Source organism: Pogoniulus pusillus, chromosome 14, assembly GCF_015220805.1.
Source record: "Pogoniulus pusillus isolate bPogPus1 chromosome 14, bPogPus1.pri, whole genome shotgun sequence".
In the NCBI taxonomy this organism is placed as follows: Eukaryota; Metazoa; Chordata; class Aves; order Piciformes; family Lybiidae; genus Pogoniulus; species Pogoniulus pusillus.
In genome coordinates this window covers 22,444,397-22,456,877 of record NC_087277.1, presented here as the reverse complement: position 1 = coordinate 22,456,877, position 12,481 = coordinate 22,444,397, and the positions used below count along the sequence as shown (strand labels likewise).

Sequence of the window (12,481 nt, the reverse complement as noted above, 5' to 3'; positions counted from 1 at the left end):
ATTTACTGTAAACAGTGAAGTAAACATCACTTGCTAAAAACTAACACACCACTTATGCAGGATCAAAAAGTGTTTGTTCATATTTCCACATGCTTCTCATCTTTACAGTGGAATATATTTACCAAAAAACATCCCAATCTTCAATGCATGTATCTTTATCTCCTAGACTCCCAAAATGGCTTAGAAGAGAACTCTCCATTTTTCAGTTGTCCTTGTAAGCATCAGAGTATAGCCCAAAACCAGTGTAGGTCTGAGATATGAAAGCATCCTTTCATATAAAGGCCATTTTTCCACCAGAAGAAGCTTATAAATAAATTCACGTGCCATCTATGAATGCACCATCAACAATCCATACTCTGCCCAAAGGAAAAGTTGTCTTGAAAAAGCAGGATGCTAAAAAAAAAGGCAAGTAGATATGCTGATCTGCAGATAACACCCAAAGTTAGGTTCATCTGAACTTACAGGCTTCTTCATTCTATACAGTTCTACAGAACTAAGCTGTGCTTATCCCCTTTGAAAAGTTTACTGCAATAAAAAGCTAAATTATTTTTAAAATGTTTTTTAATTCAAAAAATAAAGAAACTTGCTGGTACTTTTGCTAAATGAACACAGTAGTTTTCTACCTCTTAGTAGAATGAATGTGAAATCTCCAGAGAACCAGTCTTTCCTCTGCGTTAGTTCATAAAGCACTTCCAAAGAAGGAACAGAAGGAATCTTTATGTATTTGTGTGTGTGTTTGTACACAGAAGAAAAACATGCTTGACCTCTGTACACTGCCTGTCCTGCTGTTACAACAGGAACTCTATTTTTAAAGGATGATTCAGCTAATTCTCGAAGACAGCATTCATATGACAATTCCTATTTCTTCTCATTTTTGGATGTTTATCTTTACTGGCACTTCCAGTAATACTACTAGTAGTAATTTAAGTGAAATGTTGTGAATTGAATATTGAGTCCTTATTTTACTCAGCACTTCATTTTGATTTGATTGGTAAGGCAGATAGCAATGAAACATACCAAAAAACCCAAATAAAGAAACAGAAAAGGATACTAATTTGATGCCACTCCACCCCAGACACACTGAAGCACATTTTCCATAGACAAGTGGAAATCAGGGCAGCAGTCTCAATGCCATTTAGACATCAGCTGCACAACAAGATTTTAGCCTAGGAACCATCCTCAATAGGTAAAATTTGCAAGGATATTTAACATTTATAGCTCTTAATACCTGCAGATAAACCAGGTTTGTGAAATGGAAAAATCAGTGGCCAAAGATTTGAGTTATATGTACACATTATCCAGTTCATCTTTGCCAAAGGTGATTCTCTGCTCTTCATTAGGGCACATGAAATTGATTTGAAATAGTTTTACAGTCCATCATTCGTTTTTTGAAAGAAAAGGTTAGAAAAAAGTGCTTCTCCTCCCCAAAATTCCTACAAGCCCCTTTCAATTTGCTATTTTAAATCCTCACCTTTACATTCAAATACCTCAATTCTCAGTTGTTCAATAACATGTATATTCCACACCACGTTCAAATTCACTCTTCTAATGTGTAAATAATTCAATTGCTACCAGTGAACAGACGTGCTGGTATCAGAGTGATTAAAGATTACATGTAAGACAACTTTTAAGAATGTTTAACTACAAAGAAAATAGGAACCAATTCAAAAGATATAGTTGTGTTACAACTCTATGTAAAGGTGTGGGTTTATTCTATCCAATACTGTGCTTGCACAATTCTACTTTTCTTGATGACTGTCACTCATAAAAGCTTGCAAGAGGGAAACCAAACTTTTTTTAACAGTTTGCCAGAAAATGGCCAAAGAATCAGTCCTGCAACAAAACTTACCCAGGATTTAGTCCAAAACCAAAGAAATAATTTGGTAGTCAAGGATGTTCTGTCAACTTGTCTTCTGAGTTACAGCTAACATGAGGAACTTCAAACAATGAGTTAAGTTACCAAGGAACTGGCAGGGAGGCAAATCTGCATTATGTCCATGGAGACTCACTTAAAACTGAACAGGACTAACATCTTCAGCAGCTATGAGCAGAACCTACGCAAGACTAAGTGGAATAAATCCCTTTCAATTTATGTATCTTTAAACACAAAATCAACTAAATTTGATCAGATATGATATAACCTTGCAGGAAAGGAAAGAAAGTGCTACAGAATTATTGCAGGGATTAATGCATAGCATCATTAATTAGAAGACAATCAATGAAGAGAAGCCTGCCAGAGCGTATGAACTGAGCAGGAAAATACAGAAGCAGGACATACTTCGCTTTGAAGGAAAAGGGAAGGAGAAGGAACTAAGACATGAACATTACAAAACCCACTAAACTAAGAAAATAAGCAAAGCAAAAAACTACAATTATTTGAAAATTCATCAGAGTAATTCCTTGCATAGTGTCTTCAAAATATTAATGACTAATCAAGTAATTGAGAAATATCACCATGTAAACATCACTTTCAATGGCTCTGTGAAATCAAATTCCTTAAATCAAATCTGCCAGCAAAATAAATGTATCCAACACAGAATTCAGCAAATGATGCTTTGACATTTTCTATAAATTTAGTTTTGAATTAGCCAGCTGCTCTTCAGCAACATCTTTTGGTTATGCTTTTTTTTTAAAGAAGCGACTCACTGGAAATCAGTAGATCTACCTGAAACTGCTGTAGCAGAAGATGCAGTGGAAAAGCATAAATTAAAGCAGTTTTTACTGTGAGAAGGCCAACCTGACTTTTTTTCGGGTCAATTACTTCCTCTATAATTAGAGTTCTTTCAATATCTAACGATTTGTTCATAGAACTACTCATCAAAACCTTAAACCTTCACTCTATTTTGCTTTTGTTCATAGTATCTGTGGCAAGGAAATGTGGGTACAAATTGCTCAATACATGGAGATTAGAAAATTAATCAGGCATTTCATAGTATTATTTCTAAAGAAGTTCCTTATTTGTCTTCTATGACTCTGCATAAAACCACATTGTTATAAACTTTAAGTTTAGGGAATGTGCTTTCATGTAAGTAGGCAGGAATGTGCTGGCTATACATATTGTGGACCAGCTCCTTTCACTGCTTTAAGATTTTAAAACCTTTTACAAGGTATTATTGTGCCAGTGATAACACCAGTTAATTTACTCAATGTTAAAAAATCATATTTATAGAAAGAGAAGTAGCTTTGTGTTTCATACTTTCTTGCTCCACTTGGAGTCAGACAATACATTTCTGCTGACATTCATCCTGTCCATAAGGCTGCGGGAAGTTTGATAACTCATTATATCTCATTTTCTGACTCACTGGGTCTGGGATTAAGAGGGTCATAGAAAACTGCTGGATGTTTCACTCAATATTCCTGGCACTGGAGCCATAGAAATCTCAGTTTGTGCTTTTTAATTAGGTCCTAATTGCCCATGTAATGGCTCAAAAAAATGTAGTCTCTCCCACCCGCCTTGTATGAATGGTCAGGTCCCAGAATTACACAGAATTACACAGAGTTTAGCATCTATTTTTCAGTAAAGTAGGCAGCACCTGAACATTTACTGCACTTGTACTACTATTGGATATTTCACCTTTTTTTTTTTTTAAGCTGAAACTTGAGTCTTTATTGGAATATATAAAAATGAACTTTACTGTCCCAAAATAACTGCTCCTATGATTTCTGTGTTCATTTGTGTTTGTAGGAACATATGATATTAAGAACTTATCTTTTGATTAGTACTTGCATTTCTGCCACTGTTTAAGTTCTAACAACAGCATGCTCTGACAGCTCAGTCACCCATGGTACTGCAGAGCGCTGACATACAGTTTTGCTTAGCTGAATAAAAGGGCTCAGAGAACTCTACATCCAAAAAATACACTGTAATTGTTTAAAATGAACTCTGCTGTTTTACTGGAGACAGATTAATTTATGACTGAGATTCCAGCATGTCAGAGAGAAGAGCTTACACAGCTAGTGAGCCATTTATAATGCAATAGGAAGTGATTTCTCTGCTTTCCTTCTACATTTTGAATTTATCAGCCTGTCCATCAGCAGTCCTAAGACATCTATCATACCTAATCTTAGATTTTCTAATCCTTATATAATTAATCAAACACCATTTTCATTGTTACTTGTGGAGGCAATTATGTAAACTAATACGTTTGACTAAATTCTTTCCTCTGTGTGTATCAACATTGATTTAATTTTCTAAGTCAATTCTGGCCATTACCATAACCAATTATTCTTTCAAACAAACAAAGACACCAAATACAGGATTGAAAAAATAAATCTCTCCATAAATGACTAGAATAACACACATTTTGCTATTAGCCTGAAGCTAAAGAATTGCAATAACAGAAAATGAAATAAATCTGCAAACTGTAATACATTAATTCAAATGTAAACCAAATACCATTCACCACTAAAATCCATCACCTTGATAGTTCCTTGCAGTATAATATCGCCTTCTTTCTTCTACAAAGAGTAATCATTTTTTTAATGCAAAAGTATCATTATTCATAGAACCAACCAGGTTGGAAAAGACCTCCAAGATCAGCCAGTCCAACCTAGTACCCAACCCTATCCAGTCAACTAGACCATGGTACTAAGTGCCTCAATACAGTCTTTTCTTGAACACCTCCAGGGATGGTGATTCTGCCACCTCCCTGGGCAGCCCATTCCAATGGCAAATGACTCTCTCTGTGAAGAACTTCCTCATGCAGCTATTGAGAGAAGACTCTCTTTGGTATAAATGCCATATATGGGAAAATTCAATAACTTCCCACCAATATTTCTTGAATTAAAAAAAAGGATAAGTTAAGAAATTTAGACAGTTTGAAAGGTTTCTAAGTATCACTATCATTTAAATAACCTGCCTTAAAAAGATGTTTTAACAAACCATCGTGGGAAAAAAAAAAGTGTTTATATAAAAAGACAAATATTTATATAACAAATTTGCCAGAATTTGTTTTGTTTATTGGATGCATTGCAAAAAGGTGCAAGTACTAAATTACATGGACTGTTTTCTGGTACTTTAAAGTTGTGAACGTTATATGACTAAGGTTTAAAAAAACTAAATCAATGGCATTTTAACAATTAAGAGTTACCAAGACACAGGAAACCGTTAAAACTGAAAAAAGAGACACTTCCAAGTTCAGATCCCTCATTTACATTGTATACTGATTTAGCTCAGTACACCCTGGTTTAAAGCTCCAGGCACAGCTGTTCAGCGCAGGCTAACGTTTTGTGAGGGATGCTATTGCTCCATCTAGTGAAACATTTCTAACACAGCAGGCTTCAGCTTCAAGTCTGAAGCTGAACAACGTACCAAATCAATGTGGAAAAGAATTATTCCTCTTCCACTGTGCTAGTTTGGGCTTAGCTAGAATGTTTTGGTGAGAAGAATTAGATTACAGGCTGTGAAAATGAAGCAATGGTGATGTCTACTTCACTCATGGGCTTGCTGAGAGGTATAAGAACAAGAATACAAACATAGATAAGAGTCACTCTCTGTCTGGGCCTTGGGCTGAACTTCTCTCTAACCTAACCTGCCATCTGTGTGACTAATCCATCTGCTTCCTAACTCCCCTGACCGACCCTCCAAACTGCCTGGAACGTAAGGCAAAGTCTTGGGTAAGGTAGAGAAGTGGGAAGAAGGTGGAAGGGTGGTTGAGAGCCCCTCCTGGGGACTCAGGTTTCTGGGAGGGGTTTTGTGTTTCTGTATCACCTTTTAACTTGTATATTTATGTATATATTGTAAATATCTCTTTGTATATCATTCTAAGCTGTAAATATAAGCTTTGTTCAATTTCCAGAGCCACTGAGTCTACTCTGGGTGATTTTCCAAAGTGTGTGTGGGGGTGAGCAACACCCAAACCATCACATCCAGTCAAATTCTATTCATCCCTCTGTACAAATAAACCTGTCATCATGTACTGCAAAATCACAAACAAGTCTATTCGTATCCTTTTGAGAGAAGTCATAAATAGGAAACTGAACTCTAATGAAGATCACAAGAAAAAAGATGTAGGAAAAATTCTCCATCCCTAAGAAAAACAAACAAAAAAAAAAAACTCAGGGTCCATTCTACCCTTTATTGCTTCCTTCTGCAATAAAGTCTTCTCTAAAGCATCCTGTTTATTTAGCTTCCTGCCTTATTCTTTCAGTTATTCCTGAGAAGTTTTATTTCATAAGTATGTAAGGGGTAAGTGCCTCTTCTCGATGATGCCCAGTGACAGGACAAGGGACAATGAGTAGAAGTCGAGGCACAGGAGGTTCCATGTGAACCCGAGGAGGAATTTTTCACTGTGAGGGTGATTGAGCACTGGAACAGGCTGCCCAGGGAGGTTGTGGAATCTCCCTCTCTGGACATATTCAAGAACTGTCTGGATGCATTCCAGTGTGATGCTGCTCTGGCAGAGGGGCTGGACCAGAAGATCTTTTGAGGTCCCTTCCAGCCTTTGACATTCTATGATTCTGTGATCTTCCCATCCTTTGGTGTCCTATCTTTCTTTTCAAACCCTATTCGAGTTATCCTCACAATTTCCAGTCACCAGCCAGACCTTGCAGTGGCCTCTTCATTATTTTTCTTGAGCTGTGCTTTTTGTTTTCAGCAGTGCCCACTCATGACATCCTTAAGAAGTGGGGAAGTGAGAGCTGAAATACTCTAAAATCATCCCCTCCAGAAAGAGATCTTTCTTTCCAACACCAATTTGGACAGGTGCTGGTGGCAGCTGTCAAATGGAAAAACTAAGTCATAATGTTCTGTGTTTGGTAAAATCCTTAATAGCAATACTTAAAATTGAAGGAGTTCAGAAGCACCAAGGGATATTACTTCACTAAAAGTAATTACCAATACACTCCATGTCTAAAACTGAATTTTGATAGTACCTCTTACTACATCAAAAAACCCCATTCAGCTGAACGTATGTGTTGGTTTTACTGCGAGAAATTTTACTGAGAGAAATGAAATGCTTAGCTGTGAGAAGAAAGAAAAAAGCACAACAGTACCCTATATCACTCATTCTTCTGCTGAGTAATGCAACTGGTCAAAATATAGACAAGACACTTCTCACACACTTGTCAGCTTTCAATTCTGTTCCTTCTTTCTGGTGGTCTGGTCTCTGTGATTGCCTCTGCCTTCACTCTTTAATCAGACCTAACCTTTTTTCCTCTAACCTCCTTGTCATCTTTTTGACGTCTTACCTCAGATCTCTACAGAATTATCACGCGAGACATGCATGGGTTGATCTCATTATTTTCTGAAGGGAGGGAAAGAGGGAGAGGGGAGGGTGTTTGTGTCAGGAGCCCTCCTGGTAATCTGACTGTTGGGGGAGGGGTATTGTGCTTCTGTATTACTTTTAACTTCTATAGAACTGTACATATATGCTTGTAAATTGTGCTAAGCTGTAAACAGTTTCATTCCTTAACTCCTAAACCACCACAGTGTAGTAAGTGCTACTCTGCAATTCTTTCAAGGAACTACCATTTCCAAGTACTCTAAAAAGTTATTTTTAGCAATTCCATTTTGCCTTTCTATGAAGTCTACAATTCTGTCACAAACACAGCTAGCAGATGTCTGGTATGATGGACAGGGTAAGAGTGGTACACTCACCATCACAGTCATTGCTTCAGAGTGCTTAACTGTTATGTTTATAGAGCAAGAAAAAAAAAGATCCTTCTGTAATCTACACTGAACTTAATGTCACATTAACAGATGGCTACATTATGTCATGTACATCTTCTGGCTTTTTTAAAGTTGACAGTCAGAAAACATGAACAATCAACTGGTCTGTCAGCCAAAAGACCCAAAGGTCTGAACTTGCATCTGTTTTAGAAACTAATACAATGAAAAAAACAGTACAGCAGGGTAGTGTAATTGCAGGGAATTAATGAACCACTTGCAATACATATTGAGTTATCAGTGATTTATCTCGAGGTTTTATCACCTTTATTTTGCTTTCAGAATGCGTCAAGGAAAAAACCTTCACGGTGCCTGAAGGAATTTAAAGCTACTACCTGTTGATTGTTAATTCTGTGACCGTTAACAAATTACTGATCCACAAAGAAGAAAAGGATGCCTATCTGCATAAAAATGTCTCAAGAGACTAAAAATTGAAACAGAGAAAGGCTTAAGGGCCTTAATGACACAGGATCTGAATTATTGGCATCCTCATTAGAGCAAGCCAGAGCTTGAAGGCTGCTGCATTCATGTCAACGTGTGAGTGCCCCAGAGTACAAACTATTACCATGTAGCCCAGTCGTGTGAGTGTGTAAGTTTTGCAGAATTCCAGCTTCACTTCTGAAAGCATTCCACAGCTTTGTTAATTCCCTCAAATCTGCTTTTCTCTATGTTTATATCTACTGATTTTCTCCCAGCTTCTCTCCACAGACTTACCACTTTAAGTCCCTGATAAAATCCTTATTACACTGGCATGTAATGCCTTCAACAGACATCAGAAAACCAAAAGGCTTGCTGGCCTACAAAGTTGCTATATTGTCTTTTGAAGGCAAGGGAGGGGGAAACCAATCTCTTTGATACTTTACAACATCAGTAAGCAATGCTTGTGGCCCCAATACCAAAGTAGCACCTTTCCACATGGAACAGAAGGACAAATTTTATTCAAATTCTATCAGAAGCTAAACAAGTCATAGGAAAATTGGGGGTGCATATTAACTATGAGTACTATCAGTAAAGACAGTGTTAACTGTCAGCATGAGCACTGGATGTATCACATAGGCACAAATATTTTTGTTGCCACACAAGAGCTTAGCTGTCAATAATATGATCATGAGAATCCGTATTTATCATGTTTTAAAAATAGCTAGAAAGCACAGGAGCCAATTGTGTCCATACAGGTGTATGTATCACCATTCTTAATTCTCACCTATTTTATGAAAACAATATATATTTTATTCAATATATTTTATTAAACAGTTAGAGATACATCTGCATTTGGACTCTGTGGCTGAGAAGCTGTGCAGCAAGGCTCAGAAACTAGGAGAAATATAGTTGCATGAGCTGCAGACATGCTACGCTTCTGCTACCCATACTAATACACTTCTAGTTAGAGTATTAGAGCCCATAGGGTAGCTAATGGTAGTTGATATTCATCATACAGGAACTGCAGGCACTCAACACCTCAGAAAGACTGAATCTCACTCTAACTGTTGCAACTGGAACTGCTCTACTATTTCAGAAAAGGAAAGATTTCAAGAAATGATTTTTAGAAGGATTTTTAGTAATATTCCATACCCATTTGAAACATATAATGGAACATTCCAGAAATTACAAAGTCTAAGAAGCTTTGATGTTACTACCTTTCAATCAGTGGAAAGCTATGTAATGAAAAACTCACTGGAAACACTACATTCCAAAAGTCTCTAGATCAGTTTAGATATTCTCTACATCTAGTCAGTACCTGGGGCTAAACTCCAGCAGTTGCTTCATCACCAAAAAACTTCACCACAACAGAAAAGTGAGATGAGGAAAAGAAGACCCACAAGTTGAAACAAAAACACATCTAATGAAACAGCCAAACTGGTACCAATGTAAACTTAGACTTACCCCAACAAAAGTACAGCAAACACACCAAACAAAAAGGCAGTCCTCAAGAGCTGGAGAAAAAGAAGCAGCAAAGGGAGGAACTTCTCACTTCATAGTTAGCTTGATTATGGTATAGGATACACCTGTAAGCCAAGTGGAATCAGGTGTGCTGGCTAATGGCCTGCAGCCCAGGCCTAGCAGCTTGATTATGGTATAGGATGCACCTGTAAGCCAACTGGAGTCAGGTGTGCTGGCTAATGGCCTGCAGCCCAGGCCTAGCCCAATAACACCAGGACAGATACTATTAAGTTAGAAAATTAGTTTTAATCTGAATAGTTTTTGGGTTTTTTTTTTTTAAGGAAGAAAGAGCTGAAAGAACATGTTATGTTTTCAAAACCACTTCTGTTTTTTTTTTAAGTAAGGGAAATGCAATTTCCACTGACAGGATAGGAAGTGTGGAGTTAATGTTAGATCAAAAATCTCCCACATTCAAACAAAAGCCATGAGTATACACAAAAATGAGCAAACCTCTTTCACCCACGTGTTGAAGCAGCACTATCTACTGATAATGTAGAATGTGGCAAACATAACACTAATTATCTGTATAAGCAATTGCACAGTGAAGAAGTGAGTGAATTTTGTTTATGGACAAGCAAACCCACAACTTAAACAGAGATCTCCCTGACTAAAGCTGTTACAAATAGACTTCGAAATGAGATTCCAAAATGGGGGGGAGGAAGCTCTTTAAGTGCCAGTAATGAAAAAACAGTGACTCTGAATTCATGTGATTTAGTCAACATTCCATAGCTATAACACCACTTACTCACTCTTCTGATGATTCTTTGTCATTTGTTCTTTACTATTAACCTCGTGGATAAAATCTGTCAGCATTGTTTAAAATAAAGAAGGGGGGGGGAGGAGAAAGAAAAAAAGGAAGCTCAGAGAAAAATCTGTGGATGTAGCAAATACACTGGTGAAATTGAAATGTTTTGTCAAGTCTGAGTAAATAATCATTTTTTATAGCTGAAAAGAAGTTAAAAAGCCCAGAACTCGTTTCGTGGTTCTTTTCCAGTTTATTATTTCCTTCTTCATGAAGAGGTGAAAAAAAAACCCTGGCGAAAGGCTGTTAACAGCAGTGTTATGATGACCTCTTGTGGTTAAATACTACATACACTTCGTTCCACTGTCTCTCAACCTTTCAGTCTCAAAGGTTCAATTCTGCTCTTAGATCTGAGCAGTTTTGTGTTGCTAATTCCGCCAAACACGAATTCACTTTTTTTTTTCTCCCAAATATCTTGGTTGCAAAAGAAGTGTTTAAAAAATATCCCAGCCTTTGCACTCTGCAAATGTAACAGGTAAGAGTATTTTCTCACACAGCAATGTGTTATAAGTCGATTCACAGCTCTACAGAAACTCATTAGCCAGGTGGGGGTTGATCTCTTCTCCCAGACAGCCAGCAACAGAACAAGGGGACACAGTCTCAAGTTGCGCTGGGGGAAGTATAGGCTGGATGTTAGGAGGAAGTTCTTCACAGAGAGAGTGATTGGCATTGGAATGGGCTGCCCAGGGAGGTGGTGGAGTCACCGTCCCTGGAGGTGTTCAAGAAAAGCCTGAATGAGGCACTTAGTGCCATGGTCTAGTTAACTGGATAGGGCTGGGTGCTAAGTTGGACTGTCTGATTTTGGAGGTCTCTTCCAACCTGGTTGATTCTATGATTCTAATTAATAATTACTAAGGACTATATATTTGTAACCAAAACTTACCCACCACAAAACATTAAAGAAATAGTATGGTATTATCCACTCATTTAAAGAAATTAGAACAGATATTGAACAGATACAACAATAGATAGAACATACATGTTTTGATATAAAAAACCCCAGTGGATTAGCTAATTATATGTATCATGTCCTGCTTGATATTTAGAGCTCTCTCAGCAAATTTTCTTGCACCAAAACCAAGAGAACTGAGCAGAGATTTGACGTTGTTGGATACAATCTATTAACCTGGATCTCATCATCTGACATATTATCCCTTAACAGGTAAAACCACACAAGACGTTAGCCTGATTTTGCAACTTCCTGAAATTGGTCAAAAATTACAGGGATTTCATGAAACAACTTTTCTGAGTGATTATATTTCAACTGATGGCCCAAGAGTATTTGTGTAGCACTAGAGGATCACCAGTGGTGGTATTTGCACCTGCCAGGTGGTATTCATACGACCTTGCACCTTACTAATTTTAGGATCTATTGCAAAGCCATTTCTGCACTGGCTCTGCTGTCTGAAGGTTTGGAAGCTCACCAGCATCATAACCTTGGACTCTCACCAGCTGGCTATGTGCTACATGCTGATATGCTGTGATTGCAGCTGGAGGAGGCCTGAATTCAGCTGCTTGTTTATGTAACACATACTTTGAGGTATGTGGGTGAAAACCAAACATTGCTCTTAGTTTACACACTAACTAGTCCCTTGCAATATTATCTCTCCTCATTCCTTTTCCTTGAAAATAAAATCTTAACAGCCTATTAAGTGAAGTGCACTAAAAAAGCAATGATGACAACAACAAAAAAAAGCAGGTTTTAAGTTAAAATGTGGTAATCTTCATGTGTCAGTACAGAGATACTACTGGTAGTCAAGTATGGAAAAAACCCTCCCCAGTTTTTGAAACATCATCAACAAACTTCTGACAGCCTCTTGCATTAGGAAGTTCTGTGTGCTGGTGGCATGCAGACTTGAGAGACAAAATCAAATTGTGTAAGAGTGAACTGGTTTATTTCTGTGGTCTAAGAGGCCTGATTTTCCTCACTCTTCTTTAACTTTGCAATGCTCAGAACTGACTGATTTAGAACTGTAAGACTAGTTTGCAAGGAGCAGACTTCAATACTCTAGGCACCAGTTAAACTCTCAGCTAATTATAGTGTGCATATCTGAGCATGTGATTGTTTTAGA

The 12,481-nt window shown here is 37.5% G+C and overlaps 1 long non-coding RNA gene across 1 annotated transcript in view; it reads right to left on the bottom strand.

The window, feature by feature from the left end:
- The window catches only part of LOC135181405 (uncharacterized), a 63,317-nt gene extending 53,666 nt beyond the window's left edge, over nt 1-9,651 (bottom strand). Inside the window, exon 1 of the long non-coding RNA XR_010304846.1 lies at nt 9,551-9,651. This is a non-coding gene — a long non-coding RNA (uncharacterized LOC135181405). The remainder of the gene's footprint in view (nt 1-9,550) is intronic.
- Between the last annotated feature and the right edge of the window lie 2,830 nt (nt 9,652-12,481).